Source organism: Plecotus auritus, assembly GCF_963455305.1.
Source record: "Plecotus auritus genome assembly, chromosome: 3".
NCBI lineage: Eukaryota > Metazoa > Chordata > Mammalia > Chiroptera > Vespertilionidae > Plecotus > Plecotus auritus.
In genome coordinates, this window is record NC_137772.1 from 30,910,716 (window position 1) to 30,931,841 (window position 21,126).

The window sequence follows — 21,126 nt, forward strand, 5'->3', positions numbered from 1 at the left end:
GTTTATTATAAAGGGTATTATAAAGTTACAAATGGACAGGTGGATGAAGCGGTCCATAGAGCCTGGTGGGGCAGGTCGGGGGAGAAGATGGAGCCGGTGGCGCAGGAGCTTCTGTCTTGTGGAGTTGGGGTGTGCCACCCTCCACACATGACTATTCACTCCAGAAGTTCTCCAAACGCAGTCATTTCAGGTTTTTTATGGAGGTCTCATTAGGTAGGCATGATTGATTAAATCATTGGCCATTGGTGATTGCAGAAACCCCTTTCCAGGTCCCGCGTGGTTCAGAGTTCGGGTTCTGGAGGAGGCCGCACACAAATGAAAAGAGACTAGAAAAACATTAATTTGGGAAATGGGGGCCAGGTGGAAGCCCAAGAGAGGACTACACCCCGCTCTGGCCTTGCTATCCCTTTTATTAAGACAATTCCAATAATAGCCAATCAGCAAGAATTTACATAAGACTAACAGGTGGAGGCTGCTTCAGCTACCAATGTCTCAACTAAACAATGAGTGGTTAGCTCTGATCTTTCAGAGCTTCAAGGTTGACCAGCCTTCCGGATTCCCTGTTCACATCTTTCTGCTAGTGAGGACAATGGGCGGCTTCCGGCAGGTGGTGAACTCAATCTCCAGTGCCCTGTCCCCCTACCTTTCCCCTGATCTAGTGTGGGGCTAAAAGTTCCAACCCTCTACTCGCATAGTCGGTCTCCCAGGCAACCAGCCTCCCTCCTCCCAGGGTAACCTGGTTAGCATAAACTCAGGTAGGGTTGAAAGGGCTTATTATGAATAACAAAAGATGTCCTCCTCACCCCAACACTCAGGAAATACCCAAGGTTTTAGGAGCTCTGAGCCAGGAACTGGGGACAAAGACCAAATGCCTATTTCTCATTAATTATGTCGGGGAGGAAAAATTATCCTCTACCTTGCAAGGTTCTTCTGGCTGGACCAATAATCAAATTAACATGAGACAGATTAGCAGGAAAACACATTGAAGTTTAATAACGTGCATGCCTCCTGTATCCATGGGAGACACCCAGGAAAATTGGCGTTAGCAATCACCTTAAATACCACCTTCAGCTAAAGACAAAAGATGTTGAGGGTGCAGATTCTGTTACAGTAGGTGACCAGGAAAAATACAGTATACAAGGTAAACTGGTTATGCAGATTTAAAAGTCCATGCCTTCTCCTTTGATGGTGAAGGTAGGCCTGGTACAGTGAGGGAGTCACCCTTACAGATGGAGGTCTCCCTGACAAATGTAAATGTCCTTTACAAAGGGTCCCTCCTACTTGGTTTTCACAGCTTCTTCCACGTCTGCTCTTTCTTAAAATTAACCAGCCTAAAATAATCAATATCCCAAAGAGGCATATTTGGGGGTAGCAAACTCTGCTCCCCTCAGTCACAATGCTACAGGGCCACAGGTTAGTGTTGTCCTGATGTACAGAAAACTATCTTATTATTTTTCTACATTTCCCAGTGCTCCACAGGCAAATCCTGGCTCCTTTGCACAAGTCAAACCCCCCAGTGGGTCACAGGCCTTCTTACACTCCCACCAACGAACCTTTGGCTACTTCATACCACTTGCTGAATCCCTTTCTGCTGACATTTGCTGGAGCGGTTTCGGCTCCTATAGCCAAGGCCCAGGCGCAGGGCCACAGCAACACCCAATAGAGCACACGTGCAGACAGGGCCTAAATCAGGATAGGCTGATGGGCCTGAGCACGCAAGGATGGAATACGACACTGGGCTGGCAAACTGGCAAACCTTCTCTCCCATAGTCCCCCGCCTTGCCCCCAATTTTTTTTTTTTTTTAAGGAAACACTAACACTCATTACTTTGGAGAATGCGCTGAGACAGGCATTTCTAATGGGTCCCAAATTGGTGCCGCCCTTTGTAAAGCGATATGGTAATCAGTATCCAGAGCCTTTAGAGAATCTGGGTCCTTAGCCCAGTAACTCTACCTTTTTAGGGATCTCATTAAGGACACATTCTTTTTTTTCCATTCAGTATGATATTATTCAAGACAGAGACATACATGACATAAATGTCTGCCCCCCATAGAGATGGATTAAATGAATGATTGCATAATCTACTTAGTGAGATATATGCAGTCATCTAAAATCATGCTTAAAAATCATTTTGGGAAATGGATATTAGTTTACCATTTAATGTTTTTTTTAAATATGTTTTTATTGATTTCAAAGAGAAAGGGAGAGGGAGAGAAACATCAATGATGAGAATCATTAATTGGCTGCCTCCTGCACGCCCCCTACTGGGGATTGAGCCTGCAACTGGGGCATGTGCCCTTGACCAGAATCAAACCCGGGACCCTTCAGTCCCCAGACCAACACTCTATCCATTGAGCCAAACCGGCTAGGGATATATATATATATATATATATATATATATATATATATATATATAATTCAATACAAAAACAGTAGACCTACACATGTAAACTACATGTAAAGGTGTTGTAGGCGGCGGGAATGGCACCAGGTGTCTGACCCGTGGGGTCACACCAAACCTGGGTTCAGCAACCTTGGTGCTTAGTTTCTAGCTAGGAAAGAATTCAGAGCCAAGACCCAGACTGTAAGAGAACATTTATTTGGTAAATCACAGAGGTAGAAGAAGTAATGGGCTAGGAAACAAGTTATGAAGGCAAAGGAACGGCGGGCCCTAGGAACTTGGGAATGGGAAGCTAAGGGTAACGTGCCTAGTGGGTGGGAAGGGGGAAGGGAAGGGAAAGGCACTGTGCTCCCAGGAGGGAGAGCTCACTGGGTCCTCTGTCCTTAGGGTTTTAAGGGTGGAGATTTTAGGGAAGGTCCCAGGGGAAGATCTTAATAGAATATTCAGCAGGTGTGTCTTTTCAGGGTTGTGGTCTCCATTGATTGATGGGCCGGCACCAGGGTCATTATTCAATGCTGTTGGTCCTGAGGTCAGCCTTGGTGTAGCTTATCTGGTTTTATTGCTTTTCTGGGACTGGAACTGAAATACAACTGAGGCCTAGATATTATCTCTAGGGTGGAAAGGCCAGGGGGTCTAAACCTTAGGACCAGCGATATGATGCTAGGGGAGGAAAAGTCACCCTGGGGGCAAGGTCCCACCCTACAATTGTCCTTTGCTAGGTACCTGGGGCTTTCTGCCCAGGTGACCTCTGTACCTGGCTCATTGTCCTTGCTCTGTTTATGTGTGTCTAACTGCCTATCAAAAGGGGAAGAAAACAAAAAAATAAAATAAACAGAAAAGCAGGCATTGGTTATCATGGGTGGTGAATCTACTGGTACTTTCTTTCTCCTGTCTTTGTATTTGTCACTGTTTTCCAAGTTAATTTAAATGTATGGAAACATTTTATGACCAGAAATTAAGTACCTATGTTTTCAAGTGTCCCAAGACCCAGGTCAGCGCTGCATATGTAACGCAGCGCCTCTGTTACAGCTGCGTGACTTTGTCAAAGTCAGCGAACTTTAATATCTTGGCTTCCCTGCTTCTTTGTTGGGGTGGTAACCAGTCTTGCCTGTCAGATTCTGGATGGTCATGTGGTCACTGGGTCCAGGGCTTGTCAGGTGGGGTCTGTGATAGAGTGAAGGCACCTTAGACAGAGGGCGGGTCCAGCTGGACTTTTCAGCACTGTCCTGGCCCACACTACTGAGGTGGGGTGTCCTGTGCCCTCATCCATGCTCTGTGACCACTCTTCCAGGGGCGGCATGCGGGCAGTTCAAGGACAGGACTCATGGCGGTGATCGCCCACAGGCCCTTCAGCCAGGACCTCCTCAGAAACCCTAGTTCTGGAAATGTCAGAGCCACAGCGGGCTCCATGGCCACCAGAGGGCACTGTGGGCTCCTGTGAGTCCAGTCCTGAGATCTGTGGCCCATGGGGTTTGCTAGACCCAGGCTAGAAGGAGTGAGTGCATGGGGGTCAGAGCACATGAGCCGTACACCGCTTTGGTGATCCCTGCTTTCAGCTGTGCACCCCGAGAGGGCCTTTTCGCGTGGCTCGGCACGGGCACACGGGTTCCTCCAGCCCTTCCTGGACCTGACCCTGCCTGCACAAGCGGCCCAGCCTCAGGGGCTCTCTCCTTCCTTTGGGGTTCCAGAGAGGTGCAGTGGCTGTGGAACCAGGATGAAGCCCTGTAGCCAGCTGCTGGCTTTGAGCCCTGTCTTGCCACAGACTGGCTACTTGGCCTCGGGAAAGTTCCCTGTGTGTGCATAAGTGTGTACGTGTGTGGGGGTGTATCTGAGGGTGGGGGGAGATCCTCGTGTAGGTGCATGCTCCTCAGCTCCTCAGCTTCCTCTACACTGAGATAAAAATTGTAGCATCTACCCCATGGTGCTGTGTGAGCACTAGGCTCCGTGCATTCAGCTCTGGGCACTGCCTGGCACAGAGTGGCTGTTATCATTATTACAGCAGAGTGGGGGCCTCCCTCTCTCTGACCAGCAGTGGTCATTTGGGAGATGCCCGTCAGGGCTCAGCACTTCCTCTCTGTGGAGGACGGGAGCTCCTGGCACTGGCCTGGCACACCTGAGCTGACCCTTGGGCCCCTCTGTGGGATACCCTCCTGCCTCTGCCCTGTGACTCCTGGCCCTGGCAGGTGTCAGTTATAGGGGAGTTGCTGTGGGAGCAAGGACCTAACCTTACCTCCTTTGTCCTATCCTCTTGTCTGTGAGACGGTCATAGGCACCAGATGACTCAGTCAGCATCCCTGAGGCTCAGAGATAAACAGGGTCACATGGCAGGAGGCATCGCTGAGGTCAGGGACACACGGGCCAGCGGTGGTGCCCTTCCAGCAGGAGTAAATCGCTGCTCCTCTTCTGGGTGAGTGAATGCAGGAGTGTGCCATCAATGCTCTTTGCTGAGGACAAACTCACAAATCCTAACCCTCGTGTTACCTCCTGTGACGCCAGCTCTCAGGTTCTTCCATTCACTCTCCAGGAAACCTTAGCACCGTGGGCCTTAACTTTCCCTGAATCCTGTCAGCTCTCTCTAACCTATGAGCCAATTAATATTTCTTCTGCACACCTTTTCTGAGAAAAACATGCCCTTTCAGAGGGTAATCCACTGTAAGTCTCAAGCTTCTTCCTAGGAAAATTCAATAGGTTTTATGCTGATATTCTATTTTTATTTTTTATATATATTTTTATTGATTTTAGAGAGGAAGGGAGAGGGAGAGAGAGATAGAAACATCAATGATGAGTGAGAACCATTGATTGACTGCCTCCTGCACGCCCCACTCTGGGGATCAAGCCCACAACCGGGCATGTGCCCTGACCAGGAATCAAACCGTGATCTCCTGGTTCATAGGTTGATGCTCAGCCACTGAGCCATACCGACCGGGCCTGATATTCTCTTTCTGGATATGCTTTTCTTTGCAATGGTTTTGGCAAATGGAGGTTCAACTGGTCTGTTTTGGCATGCTCTGGTGGAGCCCTTCCCTTCCCAACTTTCTCCAAGATTGAAGACTGACCTCTTAGAGATGTAGGACCCTCACTATTTCCTTCTCCACAAAGCGATTTCTTCTCACTGTGCCCTAACCCACCCAGCCAGAAACGTGTCCAGTAGGCTCAAAGAGGAAAATAGAATCAACCGAAATTATGTCTTGAGCACCTCCCAGCTGTAGAAAGGTTCTGTGGGCTACAAAACTATTTGAAACCACCCTGCACCACAGTGTGGATGGACCTTGAGGACCTAATGTTAAGATAAATAAGCCAACCCTAGCTGGTTTAGCTCAGTGGATAGAGCATTGCCCTGTGGACTGAAGGGTCCTGGGTTCGATTCCAGTCAAGGGCACATGCCATGGTTGCGAGTTTGATCCCCAGTGGGGGGCGTGCAGGAGGCAGCTGATCAATGATTCTCTCTCATCATTGATATTTCAATCTCTCTTTCCCTCTCCCTTCCTCTTTCTGAAATCAATAAAAATATGTTTTTAAAAAAGATAAATAAGCCAGACACAAAAGGATAAATACTGTGTCCCACTCATATGAGGTCTCTGGAGTAGTAAAATTTGCAGAGACAGAAAGTAGAGTGGTGGGTGTCATGGCTGGAGGATGGGGCGATGGGGAGTTGTTTATGGGTGCAGAGTTTCAGTTTGGGAAGAGGAGAGAGTTTTGGAAATGCACGGTAGTGATGGTGTCACAGCAATGCAAATATGCTTAATGGCACTAAACTGTGTACTTAAACATGGTCGCAGTGGTCAATGTTATGTTAAGTGTATTTTACCACAATTTTAAAATGGGGGAGCGGTCACTACGTCGACCTGGCACTGATGGGCAGGAGGGGGTGCGTCCAGGTTGGAAGGTTGAAGGGATAGCCCCTGACAGGAGGAGAGGAGCGGCGGCCACCAGCAGGTCCCTTTCCTGGCTCGCTGTGTTTGGAAACAGCTGGGTGCCTCCACGTGTTAAGATGTGGGGTTGCTGCCGCCCAGCCTGGAGGTGCTTGTTGAGAAATGTCAACAAGTCTCTAAAAATAAACATCCTCCTGAACTTCTGCCACTCTAGACTGTTTGTTCAATTATTATTATTTTTTTTCCAAGCAGTGCCTCCAAGCAAATCCTGGGAAAATAAGCACATTTACTTTTTTATTGATTTGGTTTCTTGGGTCGTTGTGAGCAATTTGCTTGACTGTTTACTTGAAGGAACAGGAAGTGTACAAAATTAGCTTTATACTCATTTTTTTCCCAGGCTGTTCGCCACATTCCTTTGTATTTCAACTTATGTGAAACCCTCCCAGGAATCTGAGAAAATCGTTAGGATGCTTTGTAGAAAGCTTTAAAAACATGAAAAGCAAGCTTCTCACTTGGTCTGGTTGAACTTTTTATGACACCTTTGTTCCCAAGATTATGCAGATGATTTTATTTCATTTTTCTAAGAAAAAGCTCGAAGGGGAAAAAAGAAATACCCGACTGTTAATGAAGCTGAAGTTCATGAAAACCAAACACCACTTGCAGAAAAGCTAATAAATATTAGGCTAACAGTATCCCACCTCTGAGGGATGCCACTTCCCGTGAGACACACACTCACCTTCGGGTTACATGGAATTGGCAGAGGTGGGACCTTTAGTGAGAAATCGCCACCAAATACTAATTACTCTTGATATAAAAACAATAGTGGGTCCAGCCAGTGTGGCTCAGTGGTTGAACATCGACCCATGAACCAAGAGGTCACCGGTTCGATTCTGATTCCCGTTAGGGTGCATGCCTGACCCCCAGTAGAGCGGTGTGCGGGAGGCAGCCAATCGATGATGTTTCTCTTTCATCAGTGTTCCTATCTCTATCCCTCTCCCTTCCTCTCCCTCTAAAAATCAATACAAACATATTTTTTTAAAAAAACCATAGTGGTAAATTGACAGCCAGTTTGAAATGGAATTGCCATGGCCTAGAGCAAAGAACATCCTTACATGATATTATTCTACAATCTCATTATAATTTTTCCCAGATTTGCATTACCCCCATTACCTATAATAGTACCTTGTACCCTTGGGAATCAATAAAAAAATAATCTTTTTGGTGCTTGGAGACAAAGGTAACACATCTCTTGATATTTTAGAATTACAACAGCATAATGTACAATTATCCCAAACAAACTTACAAACTAATTCTTTGAATGTCTGGCAGCAATTTAAAAAGGACACGAAGGGATTTAATCTCTTCCACTGTATAGAGGGCCCCCTGGGAAGGCACCAGAGCATTCTATATTGGCCCCTCTTGCCCCTTTGGCCAAGCGGGACCCTCTTTTCACAATCCAATTGCCCACAGCTGTTGCCTGAGCTTTCTGTTCATGCTGAGGTTGAAGCCTCCTGGTGGCTGGTACCATGGATCTGCCTCTTGCCCAGTGGGGTGAGCTGGGCCCTCCCTGGAGAAGAAACTTGCGTTCCCCAAGATATGTGATCAGTGCCGGGGCCCCGCCAGCAGGCGAGGGGATCCCAAGGCAGGTGCTGGGCTTGGAGGCCACGGGGGCATAGGCTACCAAGGAGACAGAACTGAACCTCACATCACCCTGCTTGGCCCCGGAGGATGGCTGGTTAGCCAGAGACAGGTAAGATTCCTCAGGGAAGGAACAACCTAAGACAGGCACAGTCGCAGAGGAGCCATCAGGAGAGAACTTGGGGGTCAACAGAGGTGGGGCACAGACCCTCACCCCACCCCAACTTTGCAGGGGCCTGAACCCTCACGCCTTCTGAGGGAGGTCTCCTTCCCCCATGGCTGCTTCGCTCCCCATGCCCAGCTCAAATCGGGACCCAGGTAACAGACAGAGACTTGGCCGACAGCAGCTGCCCTCTCACTGCAACAAGACTTATTTGAGTTGTCTTGTACCCATGGTGTGGGGAAGTGGATATTTGATATCTAAATCCAGCCTAGCACCAGGAATGCTCAGGGCCTACTCAAGAAGGCAAATAATCCTTCCCACTAATATTTACAGGGTAAAATAAGATTGTTGATAGAGTATTAAATTTGACAGTAAAATAGTAGTCAAGTTCTCAGACTAATTTAAATTGGCTAAGTGAAATAAGCGAATATTCTAGAAAAATTAATGGTACTGGACAAAAAGCTGTTCCTAAAGTGTTAACTATAATTTTTATTGGTAGTTCATCTCATGGTAAAATTGCGTAACATGTAATGAACCTAAAGCAGTTATATTTTAGTGCAAAAAATTAAAATTTAAAAGCTATCAAGACTACATTATAAAATTTCCAAAAACCTCCTAATATTTAAATCAAAAAAGGGGGGACAGTAGAAGAATACCATGTAAGGAAAAATATCCTGTAAGTAAATTACATCTAGAAAATTTTTACTTTAGCAAATTAACTTTCATTTGTAATGCTAACAGCAAGACACCCATGAAAAACACACATGGTGTCAAAACAAGCCGAAGGAAAATCGTTTGGGCAAAAAAATGAAAAAGGATCCCAAGTCAAATTTATAGAAAAGATTCCTTTATTAACTTTTGGTCGAGAATATGTTTGTATATTTTCAGAAAACAACTCCAAGACCATGTGGATTCCTGCAACAGAGAGGAATTGCTCCAGCCATGCTGACAGAAGAGAAACAGTCCAGAGATGGAAGACGCTGACGACGCCTTGCTATACTAGCAGTCAGCAGCTGTGTGTTGCTGCAGGTTGCCCAGGACCAAGCCAGAGAGGGTCGGACCTGCATTACCACCATTTGTCCACCATCCAGAACTGAAATATCATTGCTGACATGTACACATAAGGAACTGTTTGACATTGAAATTGGGATGCAAAAGAACTGTTGGCCCAGAAAAAAACCTCAAAACCATAGTGGTAGATGGAAACTGTAGTGATTACACATATGGCACCAATACAGTAAAGCCCTGTGCCGACCCATTTTTAACTTTGATCATTTGGCACTGACATTATAGGGCGCACTCAGAGATGCCCACATAGAGGCAAAATGTCATAAAATAGAACGTATCGTCTCTTATGGAATGGAGCAAGTGAATTCTTCCAGGACAGCGGCGAGGCCCTCGCTTCTGGCTGCAGGCCTTCCTTGGAGCTTGGCTGTGGTCTAAGCTGTTTTGAATGCTGTGGGGGTGATGGGGACTCTGCACCCAGGATTCATGCTTCTTTCCACAGTGTTATGTCTTTGCTGGAAGCAGCCTGTCGGCCAGGCCACCTTTCCTAGCCCCCTTGGCTTCCCGGTCCTGTAACAAATGCTCCCAAGTAGGATATGAGAGAAGTCATACATGTCACAGCTGGAACATGGTTAGGAAGTGGGTGTGCACTCTCTCCACGCACCACCCCAACACCTCAGGGGACAGTGGATTCTGTAGTTGGAAGGTTGCCCAGCAGACACTCCCTCTGTGAGCAAGACACAGATATCTGCTCACGGTGTGAAAGCACATCAAAGGGCGTTTGTTCTGGAAGCTGGATTCTAAGGGATATAAGTGGATTTCTGATCACAAATACTGTATTCGTTGATGACCCATTCACGGCAACCAAAGAACCTTGGCTGATATAGAGATACTGACCTGCTAGATGATGAAGTTTTCTTTAAAAAGAAGTTCTTGTGCTGAGGCTCCAGAGAAAGCTACCAGGCCCTGAAATACACACATTTGTGTAACCAACTCTGTCAAGAGAAATCCACTGGCCAACTTGGTGCAGAACACTGAGAAGGCATTCATTCTCTCCCTCCCTCTCTCTCTCTCTCTTATAACCAAGTGTCCCAGCACAGTCTTTCTTTCCCCACCAAGCTGTACCTTTTTTCATCAGTCAAGTTTTCATATATTCTTGGGTTTGTTTCTGGAATCTCTGTTTGGCTCCATTGGTGTCCTGAATTGAATAGAGTTTCCCAACAATTCATATCTACCCGTAACCTCATATTGTGGCCTTATTTGGAAATAGAGTCTTTGCATATTTAATTAGTTCAGATGAAATAATGCTGGATTAGGGTGGGCCCTAAATCCAGGGACCGGTGTCCTTATAAGAAGAGCCATTTAAAGGGAAGAAGTCTGTGTGGCCACAGAGGAAGAGGTTGGAGTGATGCATCCACAAGCCAAGGAATTCCAGAAGCAGGAAGAGGCAGGGAGAACCTTCCCCTACAGGTTTCAGAAGGAGCACGGGCCTGCCAACACCTTGATGTTGGACATCTACGGTAGCTTCCAGAACTGTGAGAAAATGGATTTATGTTGTTTAAACCACCAAGTCTGTGGTATTTGGTTAGGACAGCCACAGGGAACACATCTGTTTGGTCAGTCTGTCTATCCTAGTGAAAATGACACACTGCTGAATTATTATAACGTAATTACTACAAGTCTGGATATCTGATGGGGATGCTCTCTTTCACCTGTCTCTTCTTCAGTATTATGCCAGTTCTGCGTGGCCTTTATTCTGCATAGATGCAGGTCTACGGATAAAGCACCGCAGTTCATATTTTCACATTTTAAAAAATGGAGGTAAAATGTATATACAGTGAATTGCACAGATCTCAAGTGCACAATCTAATGAGTTTTGACACACATAACACATTGAGGTCAGGCATTTTCCTTGGCCCAGAAAGTTCCCTTGTTCCCTTTGACATCGTCTCCAACCCTCTTGGCAGCCGCTGTTCCAATTTCAATCACTACAGGTTAGATTCATCATTCTTCATACAAGTGAATTGTACTCTATTTACTCTTTTGGGTCGGGCTCTTTTACTTAGCATGATATCGTTAATTTTGAATTTTAATTTGGGTACATTGAATGGAATTCATCCAACAACATTTATTCTTGGTCTTAGAGGTGGTAGAAAGGGTGGGCTTTTGTTTCTGAGTGAATGTGGGTTGAGGATTCAAGAGAGGCTCTAACATTATGTGGAATGAGAGCCCATGAGAAAGAGTGTACGTGTGGGTGCACATGTATGTGTCTGCCTTTATGCATGCGTGTGTGCATGTGTCTATGTGTGCGCAGGTGTGTGCATGTGTGTGCTCTTCTATTCCCTGCAAGGATAGAAAGTCTGGGAGAAAATATACACAAAAGTCTAACTATCAGAGGCCACTGAAAAATGGGAATAAGAGAGAGTGGTGAGGATTACCTTTTCTTTTTGCCTCAATTCTGTGTGATTTCAATTCCTTTGTATTTTTGAGGAGTGACCCCCAGGCTCCTGGCTTGAGCAGGTAGATTAATTGGTGGTGCCCCAAAGCAAGGCAGGAGCCATGAGAGCAGCACTGTGTTGCAGGGAGATGAGCCCAGGTTTTCTGGGTTGAGTTGGAGGTACCCTCTCGACATCTTGGTGACAATGTCCATTCGGTTGATGAAACACAGGACTAGAGCTCAGGAAAGGGGTAGGAGCCTGAGGTAAAGGTCTGGGAGTCAGCACTTACTTCAGGAAAGGAAGTGGACTCAGCACTTCCAAGGTCTAAGCAGAGACCTCACTCTCCAGGATGCAGGGCCGTGCACGGGAATCACCGTAGAGGTTTTAACGATCCCCAAGCCTGCACTTCAGCCTAACAAAAGTAACAACCTAATCTCCTTCTAGCTCAGAAAACCTCTCCACCAAGGTAGGCGAGAAAGAAACGGTTGTTACTGAATGAGCCTGAAGCCTGAATATGGTGCTCATTACAGGCAGCCCAACAAGAGATGGTGAAGACAAAAAGAATCTCACCCTTTTGTGAAGTCAGGCCCATATCACCCACAGTGTACATGTTGGTTGTCTTTTTCCAAAGGAGAAATGAAACTCCTGCCTTTCGACCAGAGGAAGTTGCATTGTGCAGACAAGCTCCTGGGCTAAGGTTCTCCAGACAGGGGCCCCTCGTCCATGTTCACATTTCAAAGACAGGGCTGCACGCCCAAGAAAGACATCCTGAGACGCAAGCCTATCTGAAGGCTGCTCCGACTTTTAGAAAGTTTTACCTGCATCTCAAAGAGGGAGGGAGCATGTATGGTGTTGAGTTTTCTAAAGAAAATGTTGATAAGGAGGTGGGAGTTATCGCTCCGTTTTTGGAACTAGGGACACTTTTATTTTTTAAAATATGTTTTTTTTATTGATTTCAGAGAGGAGAAGAAAGGGAGATATAGATAGAAACATCAATGATGAGAGAGAATCATTGATCAGCTGCCTCCTACATTCCCCACACTGGGGATCGAGCCGGCAACCCGGGCATGTGCCCTGACCAGGAATCAAACTGTGACCTCCTGGTTCATAGGTTGACACTCAACCACCGAGCCACACTGGGCATTGAGGACATTTTTAAATTAAAAATTATTGTTTAGATTTGCATTTACCTTGACAGTAATGACAGTGGCCTTGAATCGATTTGTTTGACTGACTGATCACACACAGAAATCCCTCAGAAGTTTGTGCTCTTGGGTTTGAATAAGATTTTGAATAAGGTTTTGACATGACACTAATTCCAAATTCAAATATTTATTTTAAAATTCATATTCTAATGGTTGGGTTCCTAGTCTAGACGGTTGATAATTAGCTTTGTGTATTCAAAGCATTCCCCACTGGCCTTGAAGGGCCCTGTACCTCACTGCTTCCTAACCTAATAAGTCCCAATACCTCTTCACCTGAAGCCCGAGTTATGTACCAGAGTGAGACCTCCTCTGCATCCGAGGCAAAGGGCACTGCCAGCTTTTCTAGAGTGATGGAGAGGCAGGTCGGTGCTCAGATTGCTAGAAAACGTCAAAATAAAAAAGCTGAGAAACAAAGGACATCATTGTGTTTTCTGACAAATGGCCTCTTAAGGAAAAACTCTCAAGGAAAAAAGATCTGACCTCTATTTAAAGAAATCTGGGTCACCATGTTCCATATGCCTTCAGGAAAGGGTTGCCAGCTGAGATACAGAATGCCAGTCAAATCGGAAGCGCAGACGCACATGAATACTTTGTTGGTATAAGTATGTCCCATACTGGGTGCCCTGTATGTGTATTTTTATTTGCTAAATCTGTCAGCCCTATTTTAGAAGTAAGTGAAGTGGGTGTCTCCGGGTGTGTAACTTTCATGTCATGAATCTGGAACATTTTTTTTAAACATATTTTTAAAAATATATATTTTTATTGATTTCAGAGAGGAAAGGTGAAGGGGAGAGAGATAGAAACATCAATGATGAGAGAGAATCATTGATCAGCTGCCTCCTGCATGCCCCTTACTGGGGATTGAGCCCCCAGCCCGGGTCTGTGCTATTGACCAGAATCGAACCCAGGACCCTTCAGTCTTCAGGTCGATGCTCTATCCACTGAGCCAAACCAGCTAGGGCTGGAACTTTTTTTTTTTGGCCTTAATTGCCAAAGTTAAGAGCATCATTCTTTCAGTAGAAATATTTTTTAATGTGACTGCATTTGGAGACAGGGCCTTTCAAGGGGTGATCAAGCTAAAAATGAGGTCATTAGGGCAGGTCCTAATCCCATACAACTGGTGTCCTTCTAAGAAAAGGTGAGTAGGACAGACATGCACAGAAGAAAGACCATATGAGGACACAGGGAGAGGCTGCTGTCTGCAGGCCGAGGAGCGAGGCCTCAGGAGAAACCAACCCCGGCAATGCCCTGACTTCAGGTTTCTAGTCTCCAGGACTGTGAGAAAATAAACACCAGTCGTTCAAGCACCCCAGGCTGTGGTACTTTGTTACGGTGGCCTGAGCTGAATAATACAAAACGAAAACTTGGGGGTTCTATTATGAAAGGAAGAAGAGGAGAAAAGATGGTGGAGACCACCACAGTGTCTGCAGAGTGTCCTCACCTGTTGTCCTTCTGCCTTTCCTGAGGACTTGTCTGTCAGGGGCGCAGGTTGAGGTAGAAGCCTACTTCCCAGGACTCTGCAGTGCAGGCTCTCACCGTCCATTAAAACTTGACAAACAACACTTCCTGGTTTAGGACTCCTTGACCTGCACGGAGGGAAGTACCTGCTCCCTCTCATGAATTATAGTATCTTATACAAAATAAACTTTATTAGGGTTGTTCCATAATGTCATGCATCACAATATTTTTCTTTGAAATGTTCATTTTAGACCTAGCCGGTTTGGCTCAGTGGACAGTGTCAGCCCACGGACTGAAGGATTCCAGGTTTGATTCTGGTCAAGGGCACATATGTTGGTTGCAGGCTCAATCCCCCTGCAGAAGGCAACCAATTGATGTGTCTCTCTCACATCGATGTTTCTCTCTCTGTGTGTCTCTTCCCCTCCCTTCCACTTTCTCTAAAAATCAATGGAAAAATATTCTTGGGTGATGATTAACAAACAAACAAAATGTTCATTTTACCTTATAAAAATAAATCTTGCTTATGAGTAACACTCATAAAATTGTCTCGGGAACTTAATTGTAAGCTTCCTGTACTGCTCAGAGCCTACAAAATACCTTACATTCGAATCTGTATTGAAAGAACGAGGGAACCAAAACAAACTGTAAGAGTCTGGTTTATAAACTGTACTCAGAATCCATCTCCTTGCTTTATAACCATGCCTCTTGTTTGCACAGTTCTCCCTACAGCTGTAAACTACCTGGGCATAGCAGAAAGCAAGAAGACTTTGGACCTGCCATCTCCCTAAACCTGTTTTACTTCTTTAAAGGTCTTCAGGGAAGACTCTAAGAGTCTAAGGCAGCCTTGGGCAAACTACGGCCCGCGGGCTGGATCCAGCTGTTCTATCCGGTTCTCTTGCTCTCCCCTCCGCTCCTTTACTTTGAATTTATATTAGTTCACACAAACACTCCATCCATGCTTTTGTTCCGGCCTCCGGTCCAGTTTAAGAACCCATTGTGGCCCTCAAGTCAAAAAGTTTGCCCACCCCTGGTCTAAGGTGATTTCCTGCAGGGCACGTGGGGCATGTGGGGCCTTCGGAGCCAGGAATCTTCTCTCATAAAAACTCACCTGAGCAAAAACGCACTCGAAACACCTGAGTTTGGGAGGATGTGTAACAGCAACAACAAAATGCCAAGCATCCACTGAGCATGTTCCATGCACCAGACATCGCTAAGTTCCTTATGTACACGAGGTGACATGACCCAGCCAGGGTCGCCCACCCAGAAGCAATGAGCTGAGACTTGAACCTGCACAGTCTCCGGGATCCCAGTTCTTACTCACTGCAGTCTCGAAGAGAGCAGCTCTCCCAAAGACAAGGGCCCACGTAGGGTGACTCTGTGGCCTGGTGTTTCTGGGACAGTTCTGGTTGTTGCCTGGGGTCCCAGCACAATTATTTCACCCAGTTGTCCTGGCCTGGACCTCACCTAGAGAGTAAGGAAAAGAGCAGGAGGGACAGAAGGGAAATTTGTCCTCCGAGCAAAGCCTCCTGCGCTTGCTCAAGGCAGGCGCCCAGCTCAGCTCCCACGTGAAGATGTGGGCATTTGGGTGGTCACTGGAAACCTCATAGTCTCCCTACAGTGGTCATTTTTATGTCCTCCACCCCAGTTCTCAATCCTTTACTCATAACATCTGCATGTGTTTCTGTTTGCTTTCTGGGAAGGGCAGGAGCAGGTGGCCTAATAAGCGCCTGTGGGGGAGGAAGCCACTTTTCTCTATCCTCGAGGTTCTTTGGGCTAATAATTAAATAGGCATGAGACAGGTTAACAAGAGAAAATGACCCAGTTTAATTACATACATGCGTGTGGGAATCCCACATACATGAGGAGTTCAAAGGCAGAAAGAGAAAATGAGGTATATGTGACATTCTGAGCTAAGGGTGGGATAATATTCCCTGGGGCTTTATAGGGGAAGAAGGATATTGGCAGGACGATAAGAAGAGTAGATACTCAGTAATTAGCAGTTTGCCCTGCCCTATAGATAGGTCATATAAAGTTACTTCTGGGAATAATGTTTAGTTAGAGGACTTGAGCAGAGCGAGGGTGATGGGCCAGGGACAGAAACTCACCAAGGCAGGTGCCCAGCAAAGGGCAAACTGGGAAAACAAGGACCTCACCCAGCTAATCTTTCCTCCCCCAGCATATCGATGGTCATGGTCATGCAGTTTAGACCACATGACCTTTCCTCCCTAAAGATAACATCTAGGCCTCAGTTGTATTTCAACTCCAGGCCCAGAAAACCAGCAAAACCAGACAAGTGATGCCATGGCTGCCTCAGGACCAGCTGCATTGACTAATAACCCTGTGGCCTGGCTCCAACTAATCAGGGAGACCAGGACCCTGAAAGGACGCACCTGGAGAGCTGATGAATATTCTATTGAGAGCCTCCCCAGAAACCTCCCCTGAGAGTCCCACCTGCAAGAGAGAGAGAAATACGCTCAGGATGAAGGACCCAGAGTAAGCTCTCTCCTAGGGGAGCAGCCCACACCATTCCCTTCCCCGCTTCTTCCCTCTAAGGGACTGCAGGAGACTTGCAACCAGGGGAGCAATGGGCAGTGGCAGCTGATCCTGGGCTAACCCCCTGAACCTGTCTCCGAGGCCCCCTTCCCAGTAAGCCAGAACAGCCCAGCTGAGGCTCTCCTATTGCTTCTTCTACGCCCTTCCTTGTTTCACAGTCCTGAGTGTGTTTTTACTTCAGCCAATAAATTATTGCTTGCTTGGCTGCACTTTGTCTCTCGATGAAAATCTTTCCTTTAAGAAGACAAGAACCGAAGCCTCGTCATCTCACCTGTAACAATAACTCTTTTTAAAATTAATTGATTGATTGATTGACTGACTGATTTGAGAGAGAGAGAGAGAGAGAGAGAGAGAGAGAGAGAGAAGGTTGATTTGTTGTTCCACTTATTTATGCATTTATTGGTTGCTTCTTGTTTGTGCTACCTGGCCAGGGCTGATCATAACTTTATTATGGGCAAAGCCCCTAATTTGAAGGGAGAGGTAAAAGTTTCTCATGATCCTGCGGGGTCTCAATTGCCTTCAGCTCAAAACAATTCACCTACCAAAATAGTGCATCTTGAAGAGGCCAGTTCTGAACCCATTCGGACCTTCTGGGTGAGAGGCGTACATTTGTGCACATTAATCCCCAGAGTCAAAATAGGCCTATAAGGCTGGGTGCTGGCCCTGCCCCAGACCAGGGAGCTGAGGTGCACAGCCAGCTGGATGGGGGCCAAAGTCAAGGGTGGGCCTCAAGGCAAGAGGATCAGTTCCAAGGTCCTCTAGCTCCCTGCTGTCCCCTTCTCCCCCCAGAAGGAGAGGGCATCCCTCCTTTACTGTTTAAATACATTATTATGGAAATTTTCAAATAGACACAAAGAGCCCTTCAGGTACTTAATACCCATCTTCAACAATTTTGCCCCCCCCCCTTTTTTTTTCATCTACCCTCTTCCTTTTTTTCTCCTTGCTGGAGTGTAGTTAAATCCAATTCTAGACTTCATATCATTTCATCCATAAGTACTCTTTTTTGTCAAATAAAAACAAATCTGGACTTAGTACCTTATTTTAAAAAAAAAAGGATGATTGCAAGTGTGTGGGGCACTATAGCCATAGTAAGAACTCTGTCCATTAGGTCTAGAACCTTCTGAAGAGCTGTGTGTGTGTGTGTGTGTGTGTGTGTGTGTGTGTGTGTGTGTGTGTGTAAACCAGGTGAGAAGGAGCCAGGTGTGGAGACTGAGCTGAGACGGAAGACGGAGCGGGTTCCCTGCAGCCACCTGTTCTCAGGAGGGGCCTCTCCTGGCGCAGGTGAGGGTGGCAGGGGAGGAGGGAAGCTGATCAGGGGGGAAGACAGTCCAGCTCAGTGCCAATGAGGCAGAGAAGGGAGTGCAGAGGGGTTGTTTTTGGCTTGTCCTAGATCAGGGGTGGGGGAATGTCCGGTCTGAGAGTTGTAGAAGGCCTCTAAATCATTTGGTCCAGCCCTGCCAAGGCATTAGGAGTGAGTTAATTAAATGTTTGACCAAATATAGCAGACTAATTTTTATGTTGATAACTTTGTATGGTCCACGAATGATGTTATAAATACACAAATGGCCCTTGGCAGAAAAAAGGTTCCCCACCCCTGTCCTAGATGAACAGGGAACACCCCAAGTCTCATCTAAACCACATGGGACAGGGGGTTCTCTCTTCCAGAACACAAAGTGAGGGGCTGTGTTTTAACCTTTACTGTTTTCCAAGGCCATGGGGCCTGGAAAGTTCAACAGTTAGTTTCCATTAAAATACGCACATACATACAAACGTATATATCAAATAAAGGCTTAACAATAGCACCTCAGTATCATTAACACACTCGGTATCATTGATAGTTCATTAATCTCATCTACTATCCAGTCCATATTAAATTCCCTCCTAGTAGCCAGCAATACGTTTACTCTTGGTTTCTTGGCCACATGTTGCATCTGGTTGTCCCCTCTCATAAGCACCTTTTCATCTATAATGGTCTCCCCATCCAGCCCTTTGCTGAACAGTGGGTCACACTGTTGTATAGACTATGGCTCATGGACCAGATGTGGGAGCCTGTGAGAAATGCAGAGTCTCAGACTACCCCACCCCTGCCCTGCCCCGCTGAATCAGGATCCACATCTTGCTGAGTTCCCAGGTGAGTGTCTGAGCAGCACAGCTGTAATTTGGGTAAGACACCCTTCCCTGACACCTGTGATTCCTGCAACCCCACAGCGTGTGCAAAAGCTCTATTGGCTTCAGGTCTAAGGACATGATAAGGAGACCCAGCGTGGCGCTGGGCACCCTTTGCCTCACATTGGGAAGCACTCAGTGTCCAGTGGGCTGCTGCAGTGATCTGCAATGGGTCAGAAGTTCAGATGTCACCTTTGTCCCTCCATCACCCTCAGGTCTATGACTGTCCCCTAGATGTCTGTTAGTCTTGGAGGGAGGGGCACTCTAGCAGCTTTTGCAGCTCTTATAACCAAGTAATGAGAACAGGAATTCCTGCAGGAAGACGGACATCCGTTGGGTGGTGACTCCAGACTGGGCTGCAAGTGGCCCTCGAGGCCCCCAGCCCCTCTCAGCGCAGTCTCCCGGGAGGAGCTGGATCCCCTGTGCAGGCATTCTAATACACCGGAATGACCAGCCCCCCTGGTGTCCAGAAGATTTAGTGCTGCAAAGCGGGTTCCCCACACAGCTTTACCCGGAGCACCAGGAAGGGGTGCTCCAGGGAGACCCTGCGCTGGCTGCCTCTGCACAGGCTGCACGCTCCCTCTTGGGGTGTGTGTACAGTTTGGTTTCCTTACTCCGTGATCTATCCATCATGGATCATCACAGCTGCCCACTTTGAGGAAAGGGAGGTGGCCAGGAAGGTGCCCAGGACACTCAGAGCACTGGGCATGGGGAGGTGGTGGAGGTGCACTGAGGACACAGGGGAGCTTGGGGAGATGTGCAAGGGGAATTAGGGCACGCTGGTGGGGTTCCAGCAGCCCTCAGACCTCCGGAGGCCCTTCTAGCTTCATCGCCCTCTGGGCTGCTGACTGTCCTTGCCTGCCCTGGGCCCTGGTCCTTCCTATCGTTCCTCCCACTCTTCCTGGAGGGCAGCCCCGCTCCTATCTAACTTATTCCCGAACATAGAAAGTTCACACCAGTTTTATCTGGCTCCAAAATACACTTGGTCTGGGGCACTGCCATCACACTCAAGTTTAAGGCATGTATCCCGTGGTCTGTGTTTCCTGTCGGGGCATTGGAGCCACAGGACCTAGGCTGCTCTTCAATGCGGTTACGAAGAAGTGGGTAGGAGGGGAGTGAGGCTAGAACCCTGATACCCATCAGGAGAAGGGCAGGCGTTACAGAAAAGAGGGGCCTTGTGGAAGTAAGAAGTGTCTGCCAAGACTGCCAGGCGGGATGGAAGTAGCGGAGCTGTGCCAACAGGGCTGGAAGCTGAATGGTTTTGGGGCATACGATGCTGAGTGCAAGAGAAGTGTCCGATATACTCACAGAAACCACGACAGGAAGTAGGAAATGGGGTTTGGGCCCCATAGGGAGGTCAGAGCGGAGAGGTGTTCAGTCATTCCCGTGGACCTGTAGCAGACTGACAAGGAAGGGAACAGGGCAAACACTATAGGATGGGGAACAGGGGGAGGTCGCTGTGTGCCTGTTCTGTTTTGTAAGACTCAGCAGAGGTAAAGTAGTGTGGGCCGAGGGAGTCCCCCTATAATTGTGTAAGAATAAGTCAGCCTATCTGTGGACTTGAGCCTGCAGAAGAAAGGACCATTGTTGGAAATGTGCCAAGGAGGTCAGAGCGTGGATAAGGGGTTTTTGAAAGAAGCAACACTTTGTCTTTCAAAAGCAAAATGCTGTGAACGGAGCTGAAAGCCTGGAGAATTTTCCCAGAACCAGCACACTAGGAAGGTTGACAGAACTGGCATTTGGGGTTATGCTTACTCAAGCACTAACTTTCCTATAGTCTTGCAGGGTTTGAGGAGGCTTAACAACGGACATACTGTTGTCCCCAATTTAGAGGCATATGTGTTCCACAAATTACTTCCCAGGCTCCTGTTCAGCCCTCAGACAGAACATCCCTGAACAACCCGAGTTAAGCTCCCAGCCTTGTTCACAGAGGCCCTGGCAGTGGAAAGCTGGGGATGTTATTTCTACCACACATAGCAGTGGCTTATGGGTACTTTTCTGGAGAAAGAGCATTTGGAGTCCTAGAAACACTTTTCCTCAAAGGTGAGCTGGCCATGTGGAGAGGTTCCTGGGCACAGGAAGGTGGTCAGGGAACATTTGAGGAGAAGCTGTCTTCCTGATCTGCCTGATTGCTTACTGTTCTGAGACCACTATTTTTTTAAAAAAAGGACCTTGGGGATGTGGAGAACTAAGGCTACAAAAGTACCTTAAATCTTAAAGCATTTTA